Here is a 27,500-nt window from a genome sequence, read left to right as displayed (position 1 = left end):
GACTTCAGCAGTAATATCACTGCAGTCAGTTCAGATCAACCAAAAGCTAAAACTGGTGACAGTGTGTTTTGTGTATGTTTTTGTGTGTGTTTGACTCATTGAGCACGCTGTATAGGGTCAGACCTTCATTTATGTACTGTATATGATTGATTGTGTCGGATTTACTCCTTTGCTTTGGATGTTTGTATTCCCCATTCATTTCCTACAGTACATGTATAGTACAGTATGTGCCCATTTTTTGGAAAAAAGGACGGAAGGGAAAATTACAGAAGGATAAATTAGGATTTTTATTTTCTAAAAAAATAGTTGAATATAGTACTATTTAAATTGTGCATGTAACATGGCAAACTTATAAAACGTAGCCAAGTCTTGAACTGTTCAGATTAAGGAAACTATTTTTTAAAAATCAAATTAAAATGATTTTGCCCAAAAAAATGACCTTAGGGAACCTTGAGGGTCTCACTGACGTGCTGTATTTAAAAAAGAATTAATTGTCGCATTTGGTCACACTTGTCATGACGTGCCTGTAATTAAGCTACATCAATGACCTTTCATCTACACTTATTTTGTAAACACGCGAGCACATACACAGGGTGTCTGCAGGCTCTTAAAATGTCTTAATTTTCAAAAACAAAGTTTTAGGCCTTTAAAGTCTGTAATTTCATAAAATATTGTTCTGTAGGTCTTAAATATATATGAAACGGGTCTTAATTTTCTTTTGTCCATGTAAACCTACCAAATCTGGCCAACACCTACCAAATCACCAACAATCCATCTCAATAAAGGTTTTAACAAACGTTTTATGTATTAACTCTATTTACCAACATGGTTTTATTGTCTTCCTACCAATAACATTTGTAAAAAAAAAAGTTTTCCATTTGTATACAGTATAGCTACATGGTTAGAACTCTGACCAGGGGTCTCATTTATAAATGTGGCAAATGCACAAAACAGTAGCGGAAACATGCGTACATCACTTCCCACGCAAAAGTCTATTGTTAAACATAAAACAATTAAGTTGTCCCAAAACAATCAAGAACTGTGCTATTTCAGCTCATTTTAAATAAGTAATTCAAACAAGCAGCAAAAATCTGTTTTTAATTGTGTAGTTGGGTTTAGGTTTGGGTATTGGGTAGGCCTAGGGATGCAGAATAAGATTGTACTTTATAATGACTAATTAACAGTTCATGTCTTAAAAATAGGCAGGCAATAAGCCAGTAGTTAATAGCATGAATTGAGACTTATACTAAAGGGTTACCTTAAAGGTGCAGTAGGTGATCTACCGAAATGCTAAGCATTAGCATAATAGCTTTTAAAAACACAGTCACTCCCCTGCCGTGCAAAGCCACGCCTCCTGATATCACAAATGAGCAAATTGAAGATGACAGTAGACAACCCACTAGATCATGTTATTCGCCTGTTAGAAAACTTTACGGTACTTTATAATACTGCAATACCCAATAAAAAACTGTGGTATATCTAGCAGGTTTTCAGTTGTGTAGCAAACAAAACGTGTCATTGTGTGCAATATTTCACGCATGCAAAGATCGCTGGTCTCACACGCTTTGTCCATTAGACGACTGTATGCTTAGTGGTTGGCCAGCGGGGTGCAGGACTTACACTTATTACTAAACCATACTGACATGCTATTTCAGAGCGAGTATTCAAAGTAGCGGTAAACAATATAGAGAGCGCGTCACAGGCTGTCACTGATCAAAAATGAAGCAATGTGAATATAAAAGCAACTTCAGCTCAGTAAAGCAGGCTAGGCGGAATAGCGCTATATTTACTGATGTTCTGTTGTTAAACTAAATAAAATCGACATTATCGATCCTTATGAAACTGAAAATAGTCACATCAATCTATCGCCGGGAGATTTCAGATGGTGAACAACACTTCTGTGCATATAACCCATTCATAACACAATCTACATCAGCTCTGCGTGACTGAAATAGTTTAAAACAGAGCATTACCTGTCTAGCAGAAATACTTCAGCCATGGTGTCGTCCTTCCTCCATCATACAAAACTAACTCCAATATTGATTCAGGATTTTAACAAGTTTTGATTCAGCATTTTTTGTTTTCACCGCTGTCATTCTCTCTCTCATGTGCACACGCAAACGGCGGATCTGTCTGCGTGAACAGCCGTGCACAGATTTACAAATCTACATTTGTTGACAGACAGTTTGGGCTACTTATCAGGATTATGAAAATTATCCAGCCTGATCTCACGAGAAAACGTAAGTATTTTACGTTTTGTCAGTTTAGTGGCTAATTCAAATGAATTCGTACAAGTTCCGTCGTATGAAATTGTACGATTTTATAAAGGAGGCGTGGCACCTAACCCCACCCCTAAACCCAACCGTCATTGGCGGATGAGCAAATCGTACCAAATTGTACGAATTAGATCGTACGAATTCATACGAATTAGCCACTAAGTCAAAAAGTTACGAATTGCCGTGAGATTGCGTTGGAATTATCAGCCTGGCAAATTATATGAACATTTGGATGAACATTTTTCAGTCTTCTGCCTCACCCAGAATATAAAAATACATATAAACACATTTAGATCATTTACTTTATTCATTACTATTGGAATGTGAAGAGACTTTCACCCAGCACAACCAAACATGTTTCTGAAGACGATCACCTTTAATAACTAATTAGATTTTATTTTTAAATGGGGCAAGGAAAAATCTTTGCTACTTGCCCAACCAATGAAAGCATTTCTCCCTGTGCGAGTCTAACGTTTCATTCATAATAGTCTTAAAAAGGTCTTCAGCTTGACTTGATGAAACCTGCATTATACAGTCAGATGTAAATCACAAAGAAAGCAGATTTTCAGTCAAATTACAGCCACAGCACTCACACAGAGTCGAGCAGCGCCGGTCGGGAGAGGATCTTTATTTGGACACCAGATCTTCCTCGATAAATAAAGACAGTGTTAATGGAAGAGCGGCGAGTCGGATGCGTGTCAGGGGTTTGCCCAGATAAATCATTAGATGGAAGGTTATTGGAAATGCAGAGAGATAAAAGACTGAAGAAGCCAGTAATTGCCTTAAAGATCAGACTACAAAGCATTAGCCCGGCTTTTACAAGGCCAGCCGGCAACAAAAGAGTTGTAATTTATGAGCTCAGCGTAAAAGAATAGCATAATTGCATTAAAAATTAATGCTAATGAGGTCTAAAATGGGGAAGGTGGTTATTATGAAAGTTTGTATTCATCTTCTTTGGCCTGAATGATGGCTAGTGGCTTGATTAATGGCTTAATTTCTATCAATTAGCCGTGCCAAAAATAAATAAATAAATCTATCCACCGAGACGGGGCTAAATTGAGTATTGAATTACATATCTTAGGCTAATGCTCGAGAGGAGGAGGAGGAAGGGGGGTTAGGATTCTGGCTTACCATAGAGATAAGTGTTAATGTGTGTTTAACACTCGATTCAACTTTTTCTCGATTTCTGGGTCCTCTGTTGGCTGTAATTAGTTACAAAGACTGCGATTAAATTGTAATTAAACCACTGCTTTATTTATTATTGATACTATTACTGTGTTTATGTATACAGCTACATACTGTTGTTGTTTACTGTTGTTTTTATGTTCATTTGTCTGTATATTTTGACCCATACATCTTACACACACACACATCTGTCTGTTGGTGATTGCCTTATGTTTGTTGATTTGTTTATTTCATTCATTTTTCTTCAGCTTAGTCCCTCATTTATCAGGGGTCAGCACAGCAGAATGAACCGCCAACTTATCAAGCCCTTCCAGATGCAACCCAGCACTGGGAAACACTCATACACTACAGCCGATTTAGTTTATTCAATTCCCCAATAGCGCATGAGTTTGGACTGTGGGGGAAACCGGAGCACCCGGAGGAAACCCACGCCAACACGGGGTGAACATGCAAACTCCACACAGAACAACTGGCTCAGCTGGGACTCGAACCAGCGACCTTCATGCTGTGAGGCGACAGTGCTAACTACTGAGCCACCGTGCCACCCTATTTATTTATTTATTTATTTAATTTTAGGAACTTTTTTGTCGTTGTTTGTACTTGAATTGTATCATGTAATTTGTGTATATATTTGCATAAAAATAAAATGCATTAAATTAAATTAAATTAAATTAAATTAAATTAAACTTTCATTTGACATAAGAAATACCAGGGAAAGCAGTTCACTCAAAGTAAAACATTGAGGAAGGAGGGAAAAAAATGTAACATTATTTAAAAAAGAAAGAAAATGAATAAGGAAATAGGGGGAAATGAAAGCTTTACCACTGACAATGTAAAGTAAGGGGTTACTTTTAATGTTGGTGTCATTTTAGGTTGCAGTTAAAATACTGGCCTTAAATCCTGGACACAAATTCAACATTTGTCTATATTAATCGTGAGAAGCAGAGTAATATATTTTGTTTTCATCATTTATTAAGACAATTGCATGTGCTCAACAAGCAACACATATTGAGGAATTAGTTCATGACAGTATACGGTATAAATTCAGACATGCAGAGCAACTCATTCATTCATTCATTCATTCATTCATTTTCCTTTAGCTTCAATGATTTCGCCATAGTAGAACGAGCCACCAAACTATTCCGACATATGTTTTATGCAACGGATGGCCTTCCAGTCGCAACCCAGTACTGGGAAACACCCATACACACTCAGAATCACACACACACACTCATACACTATGGCTGGCCCAGCCGGAACTCAAACCAGCGATCTTTTTGACAAGCAGAGTAACTGTGTGTTTTTTTGGGGGGGAGGGGGGGTGTATATTAACTCAACTAAAGAAGATTTTGTTTGTCTGATAACTGCACATGCGCCAGACACAATCCATTGTATTGGAAGTTCATGCCATTGTATAATATGTTTGAAATATGGTGACGTTAATTGAAATATTTCTGTAGTTTCACCACATATATTGTTTACAATTTAAGATGCTGTTTGACTCCAATTTAAAGAGTTTCTTCTCTACTGTCAACGTGTCTTTAATGTCTTTTATCATTGTCAATTTTAGTAAATAATTTATGAATAAATTAAGTAATTACTTTATAAGTAACTTTTCAGACAATAGTAATTAAAAAGTAATTTAAATACAATTGTAATCATAGTAACTTATTCAACACTGTCCATGTAAATCAGAGCGTCTGCAACTTAATTCATTTATTTAATCTCATCTTTGTAGATATATCAGTTCTTATCAATACAATTCAATCATAGCTGCATTTGAAATCATTTAAAACACTTATTTTGTCATATTTAGACAGAATCAAGTGCTATTAAGCTGTAAAATATTTGATCGTGTAGGAATTGTGAGCAAAAAAGTAAGTTCCAAATGACTTTTCATTGAATGAACGATGGAGGTTTTGGAGTCAAAAAGATTAATACCAATTTATTATCATAATGAACACATTATTACTAAAGCATTCAGTATTTCTAACAAACACATCAAGAATTATTTCTAATGAACGCATAAATATGTCTGACAATTATTTCAAACACATAAACACAGCTGTGTTAGTGCATGCCAGGGGTCCTCGGGTTTTCCAAGTATTTTACTACAAAAAAATAAATTACTTTTTAGTTTAACAAATTTAAGTGGATTGAACGTAAAACAATTGAGTTGTACCAAAAAAAAATTAGTGTTGTTTCAGCTCATTTTAAATAAGTCGTTTGAACAAACAGCAAACATTATTTATTGAGTGTATATACAGTATATACAGTTATACTACTTATTTAAATTGAGCTGAAACAACACAATTCTTAAGATGTTGGGAGACAACTGAATTCTGTTATGTTCAATCCACAAACAATTAAGTCACAGTATTAAGTATACACTCAAAAACTACTATACCAAGCTACTTATTTAATATGAGACGAAGCAACACAATTCTAGAGTTGCTTGTGGGGACAACTTAATTGTTTTATGTTCAATGCACTTACTGATACTATATATATATATATATATATATATATATATATATATATATATATATATATATATATACATACCTACACTGGTGTCGATGGACTGTTCACTTTCCATCAGTGCAATGGCATCATTAGGTCTTGTTTTGCTTGCTCATGACATTCAAAAGCACCTTTGAGTTCTGCGGCCCGTTTGAGAGCGAGCACCTGATAATGGGCAGATCCTGCTTTAATTATTCCATCAGTGATGAGAGCTGTTGTCATTTTGCTCATGGAAGTAAAGCATTCAATTATGGGAATTAATCAGTTTTCCCTTTCCATCGCTGGATGAAGGTGGTGCTGCGCTTGTTGTTGAACAGCGCCCTCTTGTGCCTTTCTCCTGACACACGCACACAGTCAAGCAGCCCTGAAGATGAGCAGTTAGAGGATTTTAACACACTAGGATGTAGAGAAATTGATACAATCTCCTCATACAATCAAAAAAATAATGAATCAGTACATTTGTTTAATATTCTCCACTGTAAAAAGTCTGTAAAATAGCAGTTTTGATTCATGTTTATTTTAAATTTAATATTTAAAAATGAATTCAGCTTTTTTAACCTTGGAAAGTTTCAAAAAATGACTTTTCTTCTCATGTTTAATAGTTTGCAGCGCTAAATTGTCTGTGTTGGTGTTGCATATTATGCTACCAAAGCCTTGTAATAAACTGTCAGTACATTTTCTGTTCTTTTACACATTTATCTCTGTATATTATTTATCATACATTATATTATGGTCAACACGGTGGCACGGTGGTTAGCTGGGTCAGTTGGCATTTCTGTGTGAAGTTTGCATGTTCTCCACATGTTGGTGTGGGTTTCCTCCGCGTGCTCCGGTTTCCCCCACAGTCCAAACACATGCGCTATAGGGGAATTGATGAACTAAATTGGCCATAGTGTGTGTGTGTGTGTGTGTGTGTGCATGTGAGGGTTTATGGATGTTTCCCAGTACTGGGTTGCAGCTGGAAGGGCGTCCACTGCGTAATAACAATTTCTGGATTAGTTGGTGGTTCATTGCGCTGTGGCAACCCCTGATCAATAAAGGGAAACTTTACAGACACATTCTGGAGACACAAAAGACTTCTTCTAAATCTTGAAAAAGGGGTAAAACAGGTGCCCTTTAAACAATTTATTCATCACATTGAATGTAACATCACATCCAAATATATAAATACACTTAGTTTAGAAGTATTACTTTAAAATAATCATATAAAAAGTCATCAGACAAACTTGCTTCATTGGCATGACTGATGTTACGGATGTATTGCCAAAGCATTTGTTATGATTAAATTAAACAGAACATTATTAAACAAAAATATACTGACACATTTATAATAAAACAATTATAATAAATTATAATAAACAAGATATTTAACAATGATTCAACTCAGTTCTCTCTAGTAAAATTATTATTTTTTTTAATAAATAAATAAATAAATAATAATAATAATAATAATAAAGGAAAAAAGATATATACATATAGTAATTAAATAAAAATATAAATAATATATCATATTCAATATATCGTATTATTATTCATTATGTCATATTATTCATTCATTCATTCATTTTCTTTTCGGCTTAGTCCCTTTATTAATCTGGGGTCGCCACAGCGGAATGAACCGCCAACTCATCCAGCATTTGTTTTATGCAGCAGATGCCATTCCAGCTGCAACCCATCACTGGGAAACACATACACACCTATTCACACACACATACACTACGGACAATTTAGCCTACCCAATTCACCTGTACCACATGTCTTTGGGGGAAACCGGAGCACCCGGAGGAAACCCACGCGAACGCAGGGAGAACATGCAAACCTCACACAGAAAAGCCAACTGAACCAGCCGAGGCTCGAACCAGCGACCTTCTTGCTGTGAGGCGACAGCACTACCTACTGCGCCACTGCGTTGCCCTCATATATTATTCATATGTATCAATACAAATAATAATAGATCAGATTAAACTGTACATTTAACAATCAACATTTTAGGATAAATCTCTCTCTCTCTCTCTCTGTCTCTCTCTCTCTCTCTCTCTCTCTCTCTCTCTCTCTCCCTGTGTGGTTAAGTCTTCTATAAGGTCTGGTGTAATGCGGCGACAATGCTCTCTAAATTAATTTTGTGGATAATGTGTCAATATTAAATGTCCACTTTGACCTGGCCTTGTGCTGATGGTGTCTGGCAGAGACGTCTCTCGGACAGCGCTATCGATTTTCCGCTCTCCGCTCGCTCCCGGCCCCTCTCTCATAGTCCATTATTTTTGATTTTCCTATGAAATACATATCTTTCCTCACTGACATCTGACAAACAGCATATGGAAGTCATTTTATCTACCAATAATGTGTTTGTCAAAAAGTATGAGGCATTAATGGAATTCCGGGCCAAGGATAGGTTGTCACTGATATATCTGGGTGGGCTTGTGTGTGTGTTTGTGTCTGTGTATCAGTCATTAAGACTTTCCACACACACGCACAGACATATACTGTACAGGAGGAGTAATAAGTGTGTGATTGAGTCGTCATCTTAAGGACAGGCTGTAGAATCCTCACGGAAATTGTGCCTCCATTTATAAAAAAGTGTTTGTTTTTGTTGTTTGTTTGTGTGTGTATGTGTTTTAAAAGCAAATTGTGTGTAATCATGTACAGAAAAGCATGCATTCCTGTAAAACCCATCAGTAAACTCTCTATTAAAAGTTGATAAATCACTTAGGCCTGCACAATATATCTTAAAAGTATCGGTATCGTGATAATAGTAATCTATGTATCGCAGACATGTGAGATTACACTTTAAGCAATGTTTATTTTTCTAATTCTGACCAATCAGATTGGGCCTTACTGTCGTTAGACCTACACACACACACACACACACTTTAAAGGGCGAGTAATAAGTGTGTAACCTTAAGGACAGGCTGTAGAATCCTCAAAGTAATTGTGCCTCCATTTAGAAAGAAGTTTTTTTTTTTGGAGAAGACATGTGTAATCATGTATGGAAGCGCATGCATTCCTGTAAAACCCATCAGTAAACTTTGTGGGGTCTTTAAAAAGTATTCAAAGTTGATAAATCAATTAGGCCTGCACAATATATCGCAAAAGTATTGTTATCGTGATAATAGCATATGTAATCTACGTATCGCAGACATGTGTGATAAAATACATTACATTCTAAATTTGACCAATCAGATGGGGCCTTACTATATTTAAACCTGCACACACACACACACACACACACACACACACACACACACACACACACACACACACACACACACACTGTATAGGGGAGTAATACGTGTGTAATTAAGAGTCAGTGGACTGTCATCATCTTAAAGACAGGCTGTAGAATCCTCAAGGAAATTGTCCCTCCATTGATAAAAAAAGTGTTTGTTTTTTGTTGTTTGTTTGTTTGTGTGTGTGTAAGTGTGTGTGTTTTAAAAGCAAATTGTGTGTAATCATGTACAGAAACGCATGCATTCCTGTAAAACCCATCAGTAAACTCTCTATTAAAAGTTGATAAATCACTTAGGCCTGCACAATATATCTTAAAAGTATCGGTATCGTGATAATAGTAATCTATGTATCGCAAACATGTGAGATTACACTTTAAGCAATGTTTATTTTTCTAATTCTGATCAATCAGATTGGGCCTTACTGTCGTTAGACCTACACACACACACACACACACACACACACACACATATACTGTAAAGGGCGAGTAATAAGTGTGTAACCTTAAGGACAGGCTGTAGAATCCTCAAAGTAATTGTGCCTCCATTTAGAAAGAAGTTTTTTTTTTGGAGAAGACATGTGTAATCATGTATGGAAGCGCATGCATTCCTGTAAAACCCATCAGTAAACTTTTTGGGGTCTTTAAAAAGTATTCAAAGTTGATAAATCAATTAGGCCTGCACAATGTATCGCAAAAGTATCGTTATCGTGATAATAGCATATGTAATCTACGTATCGCAGACATGTGTGATAAATTACATTACATTCTAAATTTGACCAATCAGATGGGGCCTTTCTATAGTTAAACCTGCACACACACACACACACACTGTATAGGGGAGTAATAAGTGTGTAGTTAAGAGTCGGTGGACTGTCATCATCTTAAAGGCTGTAGAATCCTTAAGGAAATTGTCCCTCCATTTATAAAAAAGTGTTTGTTTTTTGTTGTTTGTTTTTTTCGGAAGACAAATTGTGTGTGTTATCATGCTAGAAAACACATGCACTCTTGTAAAACCCACCAGTAAACTCCATTTAAACAGTATATCGCGAAAGTATCATTATCGTGATAATGGTACATGTAATCTATGTATAAAATGTAATTTATCACACGTCTGCAAAACGTATAGTATGTGATAAATTACATTTCACGCAATGGCTGTTTTTCTAAATTTGACCAATCAGATGGGGCCTTACTATCTTTAGCCCCGCCTCCTCAGTAGTTGTGGTCTGCTGTTGGCTGGAGCAGCTCAAAGGTTAACCCAGAGCTGAAAATAAACACTAATGGGCGGAGTCGAGACGAGAGAGGAAAATGACAACAGCCAATCAGAGGCAGGATATCTGCACTGTAAAAAATGTACAGTAATCGTTATAAAAGCGAAAGGTTTACTCACATTTTCAAATTAAAATCAACTAATTGTTTTTTACAGTGCACATAGATGAATCTCCATCTCGAACTAAATGATTCAGTCAGTGTGTAGATAAGCTGTGATCGTCTGTGCTGATGTTCAGAGCTCTTGTTCGTGTGATGTCGCTAAATTAAGACATCCTTAAACATAAATCAGACCGTGCTACCAATGCTCAGATTCACTCATAATTTCATCTCTCTTCACATATGCATGAAAATGCTCATAAACAAACATTATTAGGTAGGAGGAATGCTCTTACACACACACACACACACACACACCCTCTGTGCTAATGAGAGGAATTAATTTAATCCATTAACTGCCATGGAGCGACTGTCACAACACATCTCCTCGCTCTGCTCGTTTAATGAATACATGAATATTTGCTCTGCTTTTTCTCTCAGTTAGCAGAAACATTCACACACACAAACACACACACACACACTTCTGAGTCTTCTGAGCACAACCTAAACACTATAGCGCTGTCATTCTTCTGCAAACTGTTGAAATATGTCTACAGAGAAAGCCAAAACACTCTTTCTAATGAAGATCTATTCAAGGAACATACATACAGACATGATGAGTAATCACTGTAAGCGCACAAGGACACGCGCAAAAGCACACACACTGTACAGAATACACACGTATGTAAGTTTAGCTGATGGTAAATCTTAATATACAGTTGAAGGCAGAATTATTAGCCCTCCTGAATTATTTTCCCTTAATAAAATGTTTATGGTTTGTTCTGATTGTACTCAGTTGTCAAAAACATGAAAAATCTTACGTTTAAATCGTACTGTAACACCGACAAATAATGCACATTTGATCAATAATTCAGAATATCCCCAGTAGTGAATTCAACCATTTTTATTAAAGTTATTTGATCATGACTGTTTAAAACAATCAATTCAATTTCTCTGACATTTTTAAATATTAAGTGTAAGTCAATTATTAAGTTGAGTAAGGACTTTCTTGGCTTTACATGTGCTGGAGTATACATTACAAAGCTTGTTCAAACTACTTATTTAAAATGAGTTGAATCAACCCAATTCTTAAAGTTTTTTTTTTTCTACAACTTCATTTTTTTAATGTTCAATCCACTTAAAGGGCACCTATGGTAAAAAATCTACTTTTCAAGCTGTTTGGACAGCCATATGTGCATGTATGGTGTATAGAGCGTCATATTGGGGTGATATAAGCACACCCAGTGCTTTTTTTTCAATTTAACATCATAAAAACGGTGGACCAATTGGAGCGGTTTTCAAACCGACCGCAACTTTACATAGGAGAGCGGTCCCCCCGCCCACCAATATTGATTGACAGGCGCGTCATCATATCCTCAGTTTGTTGATTCACGTCCGCCATTTTCAGCGTGAGTCGAAGCGATATCACTAAAGGAACACCCTAGCTCTATTTTTAGATGCAAGGCTCATTGGGCTCAACACAAGATCAATATTCTCCACATTATCGCTCTAATCGGAATTATTGGTTGTATCTTTAGGTAGGTTTGCAAACATGTGTACTTCTCATTGAGTCTACCTTATACTTCAGCCGTTTGCATTTCTCGCGATCCCAGAAGCTCCCTGTGATCTTAACTAGCATGCGTTTTAGAATTATAAACATAGGTTTCTATCAGGGTACACTCAAGTCGACGGCTGGGCGCCGCGGACCGCTGCAGAAACCTATGTTTAGAATTCAAAAATGCGTGGCGCGACGATTCGGGACACTTCATGTCTCTGGTGCGCCACAGAGAGTGTCTGGTGTGCCGTGTCGCGGCTTCGAGCGGCGCATCCGGTGCCTCAGTCAAAGTTAATTCAGTGTGCGTGGTTATTAGTTTCTGTGTACAAGCTCGGCACTTGAAACTAGCACACAGTTGGCTGTAAAACTGTACAAAGACACAAATGATTTTGTACTCTCTACTTGGTCTGTGTCAGAGTCGTACATGTACGACTGAATGGTGATCCTCTCACTCCTTCTCCGTCTGCCTGTCAGACTGTTGCAAACGAAGAGCGGGTGAGCTCATGGCCCCGCCCCCTTGTTACGTTGGCAGGAAGCCGAAACTAATTTACATGTGAAGCAACACACCCCTAAATCAGCGAACTGTGGACACACCCCCAACATGACACTATTTAACACATTATAATAAAAAAATCTGAATTGTGTTTTAAACTGAACCTAAACTGGCACACTCAGAAGAGCCAAAATATTAATATTAAATCATAAAAAAGAGGTAAAATATGTGCCCTTTAAATTTGTAAAAATGATTATGTTTGGGTGCAGTATGTAAGTTTGACTGCCAGTGGTTGAACTAGGTATTGCACGTCTGGTTCAAAACACGCCAGCTTAGGTTGCCAGATTGACGACATCAACAGGAGCGAGTCTAACTATCGAGCCCAAAGGCTGATTTAAGTTGTGTTCTAAATAAAAGCAACGGCACGTGATAGAGGGAATATTCTCCATATTAAAAGGAGTTTTTGACCTAACCAACACCTGAAATGTATATTTTAGAAACAGCTTCTATTTCTCTCAGGTGAACAACAGAAAACTGACATTAGCTATGTTTCCATCCACCCATTTTTATGCGCATTTTGCATATGCGCATAATAAAAACAGTTGATGGAAACGCCAGGATGCGCATAAAAAACTTATGCGCATAACTGAGTAGGATACACTTTTTAGTCGATAAGAACAGATGCGCATAAACTATGATGGTAACACTCTTACCGCACAAATTTCAGTGTGCGCATTAAAAAGGTCATGTGATTTTGTTATAAGAGATCATGTGATGATGAAAAAGTGCGTAAATGGACAAACCAGCAGGCTGAGCACACTGTAAACCATCTGAACTGTTGTTTTGCTCATTGTAAAAGCCTTACCGTTTAAGTATTAGTGTTATTACATTAATAATGACCTCCAGAATCAAGAGCGTCTGCGCTCCACGTCTCACACCTTCAAACACCACCGTGCGTTCACTGCGTGTGTTGTCTTCTGAGGCGCAAGTCATTTATTAGATGAAGAAAAGATTGACGCAGCTTCACCTACCGCAGTAAATTCAGTTTTTACTGTTGATATTTGGCGCCAGATAATCAGGAAGTGACGATTTTGTTCGCTTTGACTCGTTGGATGGAAACGCTGCTTTATTCGCACGTCTTTAATGCGATAATCCAGTTTTGCGCATAAAGTTCATTCGCATTTTTGGATGGAAACATAGCTAATGATCACCTCAGGTACACTTCATGTGCTTTATTCAGTGTTTATGCAGCAGATCTGGTAAATAAAATAAACCGTTTTGAACTTTAGGACTGTGATCTACATTTAATAATGTTAAAGAGCGTTAATATGTATTAAATATAGATTATAAACCTTGCCATTACATTGGAGTGCAGTGAGTGCACTATTCTGTGCTTCTGAATGGCTGTATTTACATTTCTGTCGTGTTTCGTCTAGTGCAAACAGCCAAATTGCTTATAACTCTGCATCTCGTCACGTAGCGTGTTATTTGGACACAGGGCTACAATGTAACCTGCTCAAATAATGTTTACGGTTGTAATATTTATATTATTTGCTATATAATAACCTCATGTGGAACTCTGAATCTATGAATGAGACTGTTACTGTCCAGGTCGCATTTCGGTCGCGGATGCTTATAAGAGACTTCCAGACTGAATGAATCAAATATGCTGTTCTCCACCAGGGCAACACTGGTGCTGAAATATAATTGGCTAAACTGGCAGTGGGCGGAGTAAATGTCCAAAACAAAAACAGATGTTCTGGCACGGAGCGCACATTTTCAAAGCAGAATATCTGTTTTTCACTTGGCTTGTTTATTAAATATCTGCAAATATATTATGGTATGGTTATGCTTTAGAAGAGTCAGAAACTTACATACAGCACCTTTAACTTGTGTTAGGACATCATTAAAGATTTGAGTGCGGCATTTTTTACAGAGAAGATGCTTGATTTAAAAATAATGGTGCTTTAAAAAGTTATTGAATCTGCTGTTCATGAAAGCGTGGACAGTGTTATTTGCTATAAGAGTAATCAGCCAGCAGAATTCTCTCCTGTCTACTGTGTGTGTGTGTGACCAGTTGACCTGCTCATCTGACCTCTCGTCTGTCCACTCACTGCTGATGTTTTTTATTTATTTCTTATTTATTTTTCTTCTCTCTCCTCCAGAGGAAGTTTCTCTCGCCGAGCAGGTGAGGAGGATAAAGGATATCGAGGCCATCGAGAGCGACTCTTTTGTTCCTCAGGCTTTCAAATCATCCCGGGACGCCAGCAAGGTACATCTCTCCCACTCTCACGGCTCTATATTCCTTTGATTTGATTTTCCTTCTCGCTGGGTTTTGTTGCGTTTGTCCGCAGATGAAATGATTCCCATTAAATTCCGTTTTCTCGGTGGCACCTGTCCGAGGGTGGGCCGCATAAGGCCTGGTGGGCTGGCATTAGTGAATCTGGACCCGCCGGCATTCAATTACATTACTAACAAATGCTCGCAGATCTGCGCGCTCTGAGACAAAAGGTGACAGTTGAAATAAGTCCAGATGATCGATTGCAGGCTCTCCGCTGCTGAATTGGGGAATGCGTGCGGACTTCTGCGCTACGCTAGCATCGCTGAGCTAATGCTAGACTTGCACTTAACATCGCTTGAAGGTTTTTTGGACGATCTACAAATGAAAGTGTAGATGGAGAGCGTTCTTTATATAAACAATGACATACACACACACACTAGGGCTGCACGATATTGGAAAGATGACATAGTTATGTTTTATCTTTCTGTGATTTTATATTGAGTATAACCTCACGAACAGCTCTGATGAACGATGATTTTAGATTTATTGGGATGGTTTGGACTGTAAAAAAAATATGTTAATGGATATAATATCCGTGTAGTGTGTGTTTTCTCTTTATTTACGTTTTTGAATTGCAATATCGGATGTTTATTTCTGCTCTGTCGACTTTTGATGTTCAAAATTGAACTCTACAGTTTAACAAAGTGACTTTTATTGACATTTTAGTCATTTGAAATAATAAAATAATGTATAAGAAGCAACTATACGGAGAAATAAGTCTGTAAAATAACAGAAAATGTACTGGAAGCTTATTACAAGGTGTTTGTAGCGTAATATACAACACCAACACAGACAATATAGCACTGAAAACTATTAAACATGTTCATAAAAGTCACTTTTTCCAACTTTTTGAGGTTAAAAGTTGTAGAAAGAAAGATCAATTTCCCTAATGCAGTTCAAAAGCAGAAATAAATGAGGAAAAAAAAAAAAACATGAAGCTTAAACTCTGGAAAACTGTTAATTTTGGGATATTTTTACAGTGTGGTAGGGGAGCATATCTGCATAAAATGTAATAAACCCATTTAAATAATGTATTAATACTGTAGAGCAAAGATAGAAGTGAAATAAACAACGTTTTGTGGTTGTCTGGGAGTAAAGCAATATTCAGCTAAGCAAATTGAATAATCAGATGATAATAGCACTGTTTAGTCTTCATTGTACATATACACAAATGCAATTAATATATCTTGAAGTTACAAACATTATAACTGATTATGTCTGAATGCTTTGAACTAAGTGAGTAAACCTTTTGCTTTTAAAAAAGATTCGTTGACTTTACTTAAAGGGCACCTGTTTTACCCCTTTTACAAGATGTGAGATACGCCGTTGGTGTCTGCAGAATGTGTCTGTAAAGTTTCAGCTCAAAATACCCATCAGATTATTTATTATGTAATGTAGAATCTGCCCATTTTGGTGTTTGAGTACTACACTCCAAAAATATATATGTTTTACTTGTTCATTCATTCATTCATTTTCTTTTCGGCTTAGTCCCTTTATTAATCTGGGGTCGCCACAGCGGAATGAACCGCCAACTTATCCAGCATATGTTTTTATGCAGCGGATGCCCTTAACACATACACACTCATACACTACGGACAATATAGCCTACCCAATTCACCTATAGCGCATGTCTTTGGACTGTGGGGGAAACCGGAGCACCCGGAGGAAACCCACGCGAACGCAGGGAGAACGTGCAAACTCCACAGAAACGCCAACTGACCCAGCCGAGGCTCGAACCAGCGACCTTCTTGCTGTGAGGCGACAGCACTACCTACTGCGCCACTGCGTCGCCTTTCTACTTGTTCAAACTACTTAATTAAAATGAGCTGAAACCATACAATTCTTGAGATTTCGTTGGGGCAACTTTTTTATGTGCAATCCACATAAATTTGTTAAAAGTGTTAAGTTAACTTAATCTATTAGTGTTGGGACAACATGAATGAATTGTGTGGAACCCTGCATTTTTTACAGTGAATACAGCTGTTTTTGTAATCCAATGTGCGCGTCTGCTTCTCATCATGCGTTACGTCAAATAAACAGCCGTCAGTGATAGAGACAGACACTGATGAAGCTGAAATACAGCTCATTAGTCCAAAATAGCAAGTACGTTTATTTGATGTACTTGTGGTGGGGTTTATTCAAGCCTTTCTGAAACGATGAATCACACACAAATGCCATTTGCAGTACACACATATGCGCATTTACTGACCCCGTGCGGCCGTGGTGATTATAGCGGTTATTAATTACAGAGATTTTACTGTCTTTATTACAAATATGCACTGATTTAAAAACTTATAAATTAATTGTTGAGGTGCAGCTGATCACAGAGAGTTGAACTTGTGTTTCCAATACGACTGTGGACACTAGATATGCGCAGATCAGCTGAAATGACACTTCATACTAATCATCCACCTGCCATACGCCCGCACATATTTTTTAGCTGATATATGTATCCCCACCCGACCCGCACTCGATCGTCACTTTAATCATTTAAATCTTTGTTTTAGACATGATAGGTCACCGTCAGGGCCGGAGCAAACTGAACTGGACGCCGACCTCTCTATTCTGCCGCCATTCTCCGCACTGTGCAAAAACAGAATAGCATCTATTGTGCCTGGATTCGGGCGATTCCGCCTCGCCTCCAACCTCACCACCGCTTGTAGGAATGAACAAGATTCTCCTCGCAAGGCACTTCAGTTGTGGAAATATGCGATCTTGTTACTCCCAGAACGATAGCAGATTTTCGTTCGATGATGACTCTAACTGAAGCTTTGAACAGTAGGCTACCCTTGCACTTCATCCATTATTTTGGGCGTCTCATCTTCCCATTCTGCAAAGCCCACTCTCCGCTTTTTCGCCGGTACACTGCCATGTCCTGCTTCATCCACCCGCAACCAACCCGGAATTAATCATAATGTATTTTTTTATTACCCGACCCGGTTATCTGCAGCGCCCGTGGATATAACCGCCATCCACGCATCACTAGCGGACACTATACCTACACACAGTTCTGTCCAAACAGCTTACAGAAGATGATTTTCATCATAGGTGCCCTTTAAAAAAGTGAGTAAACCCACTGCCTTTATACTTTATAAGTAAAAGAACTGTGTGCATAGTTATAAATGTAAAGTTAAATCCACTTAACAGTTTCTAGTTATAACGGGTTTACTCACTTTTTTAAGTAAAGCATATAATCACTTTTTACAGAGCCTTAAAAACACATGCAGGTGATAAACTTTTAGCTTCTAGCTTTATAGTTCAACTCTGCAGATATCATTAAATGAACAAAGCAGGGTCTTGTGCTTAGCTTTACTGGCATCTCAAATGATTTTGGTAAATGATGACAGAATCTACTTTCATGTTTAGGTGAACTGTTGCTTTAACAGACCATGACCTTGAAGATAAAGACAATAATTCGGCAGGTCTGTGTGGGATGTGAAGGACAAGATTCAGCAAATGTGTCCTCCAGAAAGCAGCAGAAAGTTGTGATTATACTGCCCTCATTTGTTCACACTTAGAATTGCAGTTCAGTGTGTGGCTCAACTTTACTATGGATTACCATGTTTCCACCTTTACACTCTAATTCAGTTTAAATGGGTGAAAACGAAACGAATGAACGTTTATTAAACAAACAGGTTCAGGCCCAATTAATAAGCATTAAAAATGCCACTCATTAATGGAAATTGATTCCAAAACCTGTCTTAATGTCTTAATTTTGCAGAACACACACACACACACACACACAAAACAGAGATTTTGATAGATTAAAAAACAAATCTAATTAAATAAATCCATCAATCAATCAATAACTAGGTACATAGTGAATATAAATAAGAATTTGATGTCGTGGAATTATAAAAAATATAAAACAAAACCAAACAAAAGCAATTTGTTTATAGTATAATTAGAGAGGGTAATGTTTATTTGGGATTCCACTATTGGAAAATCTGGAATCTGAGTGTTAATAAACTAAAACAAATAAAAAGTGTTAAGAAATATTAAGAAAATTGGCTTCAAATGTGTCCAGAGTTCTTAGCGATGCATATTGCTATTCAGAAATATAAGTTCAGTCAGCGCCGGGGGTGTAGTGGTTGGTGCGTCGGCGCATGCACTCTGTTGCTCGCAGCGACCCGAGTTCGATTCCCGCCTCGCGGTCCTTTGCCGATCCTTCCCCTCTCTCTGCTCCCCATGCTTTCCTGTCGGTGCTCTCTACTGTCCTATCTAATAAAGGTGAAAACCCATTAAAAAATAATTATAAAAAAATATATATATAATTTTGATTTATTTAAAGAAATATACTAAATATCTTTGTGATTTTTGGCATAAAGAAAAAAAGTTATTGGTGTATACACTGAAAAAAAATTCTGCTAAATTGTTGCAAATCATTATATATAGGTTGAATTTAAACAAACAAATGAAACTTCGTAATGTTCAACTTCATTTGTTTGTTTTAATTCAGCTCAATTAAATTGTTTGCAACCCCTTAACTTTAAAAGCTTTAAAAGTTAAAAGCTCATCAGTGATTGGCAGTTTGGTAGTCTGAGTTAAATGAGCCCAGTTAGAAGTCAGCGTGACAGTCTGATGCAGAGTTTTGAGCTCACAGAGTTTGATTCAATGTTAAGTCAATGACATTCTTTTGAATGGAAGTCTATGGGATAGTTTCTAGGGTCCAAAAGTGGTTGCTAGGGCGTGGCTAGAAAGTTTAAAGGTGATCAGTCATTGGCAGTTTGATAGTCTGAGTTAAATGAGCCCAGCTAGAAGTCTGTGCGACAATCTGACGCAGAGTTATGAGCTCACAAAATTTGATTCAATGTAAGTCTATTGGATTTTTCCGACGATCCCGGGACGTTTTTCGGAAAACGAAAAGTCGGATCAGTCTGAGGAGATATAGCAATCCGAGTCTGGTGTGAGTTTGGTGGTCATAGCTTGAAAGCTTGAATCATCTCTGAATCATTTTTTCCCAATGTATTTTAAAATAGGACTATTTGTTTGGGATACATTTGAAAATCTGAAATCTGAGTGTTAATTAAAAAATAAAGAAAGAAAAACTGAGAGAAAGAGTGTTAAATACTGAGAAAATTACCCTTAAAGCTGTTCAAAGGTTTTAGCAATGCACATTACTAATAAAAACATAGTTTTAATACTTTTAAAGTAGAGAATTTACAATATATCTGTGTATTATTAACATGAAGTAAAATTACAGATTCAATGTATTCTTGGGTATTGCAGAAAATATGCACATGTAAGACCAGCTTTGTGGTGCAGATTCTTACATATACTTATTCTGTCATTCTGTTATTATCATGAGATTGGTTGATTTTTCTGGAGTTTTTATTTATTCAAAGATTAATTGAGAGAACCAAAAAAACTTTAGAAAGTCAAACACTATAAGGTTCCATTTGTCAATCATGATCCTCTCAGAGGTCAAGATGAGAGATATTAAGTCTGTTTTTAAACTAATGTCACTTGTAAACAGAGCATTAAAGTGTTGTATTGAAAATAAGTGGAAATAATGTATCATGAGTGAAATGAATGCTTGGATTAAACAGGGACTCAATTCTCCTGGTTGTTGTGAAAGGCTGTTTTTGTTTATTTGTGCGTTCACAGGTGACTGAATGTCCTGAAATAAAGAAAGAGGCCGAGACTGTGAAGGATGAAGTCAGCGTTTTACCCACCTCCATCACTTACAATGACAGCGACACCCTAACCCACCCTAATGTAAGGCCGTGTTCTGTGCATCTACTTCAACACATATTCATACTCCGGTTTGAGTCTTACAAAGCCACGTTTGTTGGGATATTCTTATTTATAAAAACAGTATAAAGCTCTTTATTTTTAGGTAACAATTCACACCATGTACCTTATCATCTGCCTACACTGTTAAACAAAATATTGGGTTCCAGACAAATGTCTAAAAATTCTTCAATCAGGAAGCGATTTCTAGACAGGTAAAACATGTTGTTTTCAGAACTAATACTGTATGTCAAAATTAAATGAGTTTTTCATTAATCCTCTACTGCACGCATTATGATAGATCCATAAAGCAAATATTAGACTGGTTTTCTTTTCTTGGCTTTACTTGAAATTGGGGATTTTTTTATGGTACTTTATGATATGGCGACAACGTCCAATAGTGGATCGTCCAATAGTCCAATAGTGAATTTTATTGTTTGAAATTATTTAATTTGGTGTTGTAGTATTATACGCTTCATCACTTATAAATGACACCTTCAACATACTTTCCAACAGTTGATACTCCAACAGATTTCATTTGTTGCGTTCTTTTTGCTGAATATTATTAAAAACAAACATAATATTGTATTATCATGTATACAACATACAGTAGGTATAAATATTTACTCCAGTAAATATTATAACAAATAAATAACAAGTCTAATATACCCAGATGCATCAGAATAATGCAGCTACTAGCTAACAATGTTTATATTTTTTACTATACTACGCCAGTCTTATCTGCCTCTGAGTTAACTTACCTGAACTGTCTCCATCACTGCTCTTATCAAATGTCCAGTCTGCATCTACTAAAACCCATCTCATCCTCACTTCCATCTGCAGGAAGAGCCAGTTCTGTCCTTTTCTTCTTTCACTCACCATAGAACATGGTGGTCCTCACTAATACACTGTTTCCTGTGTTTATATCTAATCAGTTAGATCTAATTACAATTAGATTTTATCCATAATGCGAATATCATTAACATATGACTCATCAACATTATAATACTACTGTAGCATTCATGTTGGTATTGTTACAACTTAGAAGATCACAGCTGACCTTGCTAGCTAGCTAAGCTATTGCAATATCACACATTCCACTATTGTGTCTGGGCATTTGGCAACACTTACATTTGATCGATTTACAAAATACTAACTTGATCAAAACTTTTTGGAGTTGTGAATATGTCATCAGAACTTACTGGAGGCGATGGCTCAGATTATTTTGTGGATCTGACATGAGTTGATCCTTTGTTGTTATTAACATTTTCATTTGCATTCAGCAAGTGTTGCATGCAAAACTGTTGCAAACAGTTTATTTGTGTTGAATTTAAACAAACAAATTAAATGTAATAATATTCAACTTAATTTGTTTGTTTAAATTCAGCCCAAATAAATTGTTTACAACCACTTAACGTAAAAAATTGAGTAAATCCAAGGAATCATCTTTGAATAATTGTTTTCAGTGTACTCACAATAAACACCAGTCTGTCAGAAATGGCGCCACAGACAAACACTGCACGTCATGTGACTTAACCAAAGCACATCATTGGCTAAACTAAGGTCTTCTCTTTTCAACAAAAAAATGTGAACGTTGGTCTTAAAGAAACAGTGGCAGGGAAATGAACATAAATATCAATTCAATTCAATTCACCTTTATTTGTATAGCGCTTATACAATGTAGATTGTGTCAAAGCAGCTTCACATGAAAGGTCACAATAAATAGGAACAGTGTAGTTCAGTTTGTAGTGTTTAAGTTCAGTTCAGTTGAGCTCAGTTCAGTGTGGTTTAATAATCACTACTGAGAGTCCAAATATTGAAGGGCAAATCCAACGATGCGCAGCTCTACAGATCCCGAACCATGCAAGCCAGTGGCGACAGCGGAGAGGGAAAAAAAACTTCACTAATGGCGGAAGTGAAGAAAAAAAACCTTGAGAGAAACCAGGCTCAGTTGGGCACGACCATTTTAATTTCTCCGCTGGCCAAACGTCTTGTGCAGAGCTGCAGTCTCAGCGGCGGAGGCTGGAAGCTGGCCTCAGCGAAGACTCGTCTGTCTCTGGAGCGTCACAGGAATCAGTCTCATGTTGCCATATGGCAACACCATGCGGTAGAAGGTTAAAATCATAGACTGTAAAATATATGGACGTAGTATCCGTGACGTCACCCATAGGTTTCTGAACACTGCAAAAGAAGCTACACATAGGCACGGCCAACCGTCGCCATTTTGTTCGCGCGTCATCGCACCCACGGCGGGATACCAAACAAGGACAAAGAGGTGGAGAGTGAGCGGAGCTACAGACACCTGCTGGCACTTTGCTTAGACCTGGCAGACAGACTTTACTTTGGGAGAAACGCTTGATACTTTATTACCTGCAACTCGTTTGTGTTCTGACCACATGTGCTTGGCTGTACACTATATCAATAAAGTGTTTAGACTTTTAAAAACACTGTAGTAATACAGTGAGCCACTAAGCATTGCTCTTATGACGTTTTTCTAAAGGAGGAATACGTGAATTACTTCCAAACACTTCAGATATAGTCTGTGTTAATAAATGCAAGACTATTGATGAACTGCAGCATAACACTGTATGACAACGCTTCAGATGACCGTTCTAGAGCCTACAGCTAATCAATCTGTCAGATTCTGGAGTGCTTTACGGGTCTAAAGAAAAATATTAATGATAAATGATCTTAAATAAAACACACATTTATAGAGATGGTATACAAGTATATAACTTCACTCACATAGGAAACGAGGCCACGTGAATGGTTTGTGAGCACAATTAAGTGCACACAGCATCCCATATCATCTGATTATTGTAAGAAATAAGTCCAAAAGGCAGCTGACTGTGTAAAGCCACATAAAACAAAATAAAAATACGATGAACATGCCGAGATCAGTGGCTAATCTGCCGGATTCAGCTGAGGTGAAGTGACGGCGACCAGCGAGACCTAGCTGTCACTCAAGTGGCCACGCCCTTAATTATGCAAATTTAATATAACCTAATATAAAGGAAATGGATGAGTTATAAAAAAATTCACCCCCCTCACAGTTGTCATGGAGGGTAATATTAGCTATATGAACCAAAATCGTTCTTTGTACCAGGCTGTAAACACCTTTTTTTCTGCTGTAAAGTTGGCCATTTTAACAGTGGGCTCAATTACAATTTGCTCTATTATGGAGCCAGGACTAGCGGAATTTTGATGAATTGCAGTTTCAGTTACTTCCATATTGGCTTCCCGAGGGAGAGCGGGAGGTTGCTGCTTGGTTAAAACAAGCTAAATATTCTGCCAGCAAGGAAAAAGGAAAACAAACTTGACTGTGATTACCCTATCGGCAGATTATTTCGCTTGTTTTAAAGAAAAAGTCACTCAATTATTTCTGAAAACTATATTTTTTGCATGTCTAAAAAATGCTTCTTGATTTAATAATCTTTGGATATTTGGACTAGAAACAAGACAAAACTCAAGGTAAGAAAGGCGTTTTTCTTTCATTTATTTGCAATGTTTTTTGGGCAAAAAGTTTGAGGAAAAGCTGATCTAATTAATCTTGTCTTGGAGTTTAAATTATACTAAATAACACTACATCTTTTTTGGGGAAAGAAAATGAAAGCTGTTTATTATATGGATTGGAGTTGGTTAAAGTGTGTACCCAGTATAAAATTCCAATATCTGCCTCTTTCATAAGGCACAGAAAACCAACATGCATCCAACGTGTGTTTAAAAAAAACTGCCAGGCAATCTCGCAAACTTCTGCAATCCGTTTAAAAGGGAAATATTATGCGCAATTGACATCCAATAAGACTCCGTATCGTGGGCCCGGCATCCAGAGTTACACTTAAGCTTCCCAAAAGGCCTCCAATCAATAATTCTCTTATTCCGAGACTTATTTCCCTCCCCGTCCTGGAAAAAAAAAGAAATTGCCTGTTTCAGAGGCTCCGTTTCTTGACAACCCACTCAGGGCTCTTCTTCTGCACCCTCAGTAATATTGGCAGACAGAATTTGCTGTGAAAGTGCGCTCCGTCTCCCTCCGTCTGCAAACTGGGTTATGTGTGACTGATGCAGATGAGCTCGACAGGCTGATCTATTGCAGCAATATGCCCGAGGCGAGAGAGAGCCCTGATCACCAGTAATGATTCAATCATTTAGCCACCGACTCTTACTGTATCTACTGTAATTTCAAACTCGTTAGCCGTGCTTCGCTAGGTGCGTTAAGAGTCAGAGGAGACTCGTTGTCGTGTCGTGGAATGGCCTACAAAAAAAAAAAGATAAGATGCAGAAGGCGACACGCATGCACATACACATATACACACACACACACACACACACACACACACACACACATACACACACACACAGTGTATAAGTCACTCCATAAAAACTCCTTCACTGTATAAAAAAAATGTTGGGTTCCTCATAATAGATTTGTATTGGGACAACATGAAAGAGTTAACTTACAAATTTAAGTGGATTGAACATAAAACAATTAAGTTGTTGGACAAAAACTCAATAATTGTGTTGTTTTAGCTCATTTTAAACAAGTAGTTTGAATAAACAGTGCTGGGTTCCACACAGAGGAATCAAGTTAATTTGTTTGTTCAAATTTAAGTGAATTGAACAACCTCAAATCAGTGGTACAGTATGGAAAATGTAAATAAAAAAAGAAGGTAGTGATTTCTAAATTTACTTTGACTTGTATTACACACATACACATTATTTAATGTGTTCCTCGTGATATTTATTGTATTATTACTGTTAAATTTACACGTATTCCAATTTTGGTTCTTGCGACACATTTCAAAAATGTTGGAACAGTTAAGCGTTTACTACTCTGTGACATTTAAAAGACGTTTAGGGACTGAAGACGCCAAGTGATGAAGTTTTTCAGGTGTAATTTTGTCCCATTCTTCCTGCAAACAAGTCTTAAGATGGGAAACAGTGCATGCACGGGCGTCCCTAAAAAAGAAGGCTTCAAATTGTGCTCCAAAATCTCTCTGTAGTTCGCAGCGTTAATGGTGCATCACAAAAGTGTAAGTTACCTTTGCCAAGGGCACTGACTCAACCCCATACCATGACAGACCCTGGATTTTTTTGTTGCTGGTAACAGTCTGGATGATCCTTTTCCTCTTTGGTCTGGAGCACACAGCATCCATTTCTACCAAAAAAAATACCTGAGATACTGATTCATTTAACCACTGTACATGTTTCCACTGTGTGATGGTCCATCCCAGACGCCTCCGAGCCCAGAGAAGTCAACGGAACTTCTAGACACTGTTAACATAGGGCTTCCTTATTGCACAGAACAGTTTTAATTGGCATTTGTGGATGTAACTACATATTATGTGCTTGACAAAGGTTTGCCACAGTAGTCCTGATCCCATGTGGTGATATGCCTTATAGATGAATGAGGATTCTTGATGCAGTGAGGGATCGGAGATCACGGTTGTTCAGCTTAGACTTGCGCTCTTGTCCTTTACACACTGAAATTCCTCCAGATTCCCTGAATCTTTTAATGATGTTCTGCACTGTTGAAGGTGAAATATCCAAATGTCTTCCTCTCTTTCTTTGAGGAACATTGTTTTTAAACATTGTTGGTAAACTGGCGATCCTCGGCCCATCTTTGCTCCTAAAGAGTTAGACCTCTCTTGGATGCTGCTTTTGTACCAAATCATAATTACAATCACCTGTGGACATCACCTGTTTCACATCACATTATTATTTCACCAATTTACCTGACTAGTACTAGTTCTTTCTATTTGGAGAAGCAACAAGTAATCATTTTTCAATGTATCTTCTGTCCAGTCTTGTTTTGAAAACAATATGATTTAATAAATACACAATATTTCTTCTAACAAGACTGGATGTTTTGTTTGTCCAGAAAAAGCTTCTTGATTTTGGAATTTTAAACATTTGGAGTAGAAACAAGACAAAAACAGCCTAGGTAAGTTTTCATATTTCAGGGAATCTTACCAAGTGTAATTATCTCACTGCACTGGCTGATAATCTGACTGGTTTCTAGTCTGTATCGTCTTAAATCATTCATTTATTTCTCCTATTTAGATATTTCTCCAGTGTGTGTTTCCCAGTCTAACACAGCCTGGATAAATGCTACAGGCAGACCCTAACCTGATGTAAATCACATGTTTATAATGTTTTGAGTGTACTAATGTCTGTTAATGTAGAGTTAGCGCTGAACAAATGATGAATTAACTTTTAGCTAATGTGTAATAATAATAATAATAATAAATGATTCATACTGTTCAGTCATTATAAAGTGTTAAAATTAATCATTAATAACACCACAATGCAAAAATGCTTTTCTCACTCAGAGTTTTTGTCTCGGTTTTAGTCAAAATGTCTAAAAATTCTTAAATCAAGAAGCTTTTTCTAGACAAGTAAAGCAGATTGTCTTGTTTTCAGAAATTATGAGTCAAAATTATGTGAGATTTTGCTTGTATTAAGGAAAAACTCACTTAATTTTGGCATAATATTCCTTCAAACAAGACTGGATGTTTTGTTTGTCCAGAAAAAGCTTCTTGATTTAAGAATTTTAAACATTTGGAGTAGAAGCAAGACAAAAACAGCCTAGGTAAGCTTTCATATTTCAGGGAATCTTACCAAGTGTAATTATCTCACTGCACTGGCTGATAATCTGATGGTTTCTAGTCTGTATCATCTTAAATCATTCATTTATTTCTCCTATTTAGATATTTCTCCAGTGTGTGTTTCCCAGTCTAACACAGCCTGGATAAATGCTACAGGCAGACCCTAATGCAGGGGTGCCCAAACTTGGTCCTGTA

The 27,500-nt window shown here is 37.2% G+C and overlaps 1 long non-coding RNA gene across 1 annotated transcript in view; it reads left to right on the top strand.

Annotated features, from left to right (window-relative positions):
- The window catches only part of LOC130241755 (uncharacterized), a 58,875-nt gene that overhangs the window by 25,968 nt on the left and 5,407 nt on the right, over window positions 1-27,500 (top strand). The window contains exons 2-3 of the long non-coding RNA XR_008838898.1: window positions 14,792-14,898; window positions 20,575-20,685. This is a non-coding gene — a long non-coding RNA (uncharacterized LOC130241755). The remainder of the gene's footprint in view (window positions 1-14,791; window positions 14,899-20,574; window positions 20,686-27,500) is intronic.

The sequence above is a fragment of the Danio aesculapii genome, chromosome 15, assembly GCF_903798145.1.
Source record: "Danio aesculapii chromosome 15, fDanAes4.1, whole genome shotgun sequence".
NCBI classification, from domain to species: Eukaryota; Metazoa; Chordata; class Actinopteri; order Cypriniformes; family Danionidae; genus Danio; species Danio aesculapii.
Note: the sequence above shows the minus strand (reverse complement) of the source record. Positions and strands in the feature narration are given on the sequence as shown.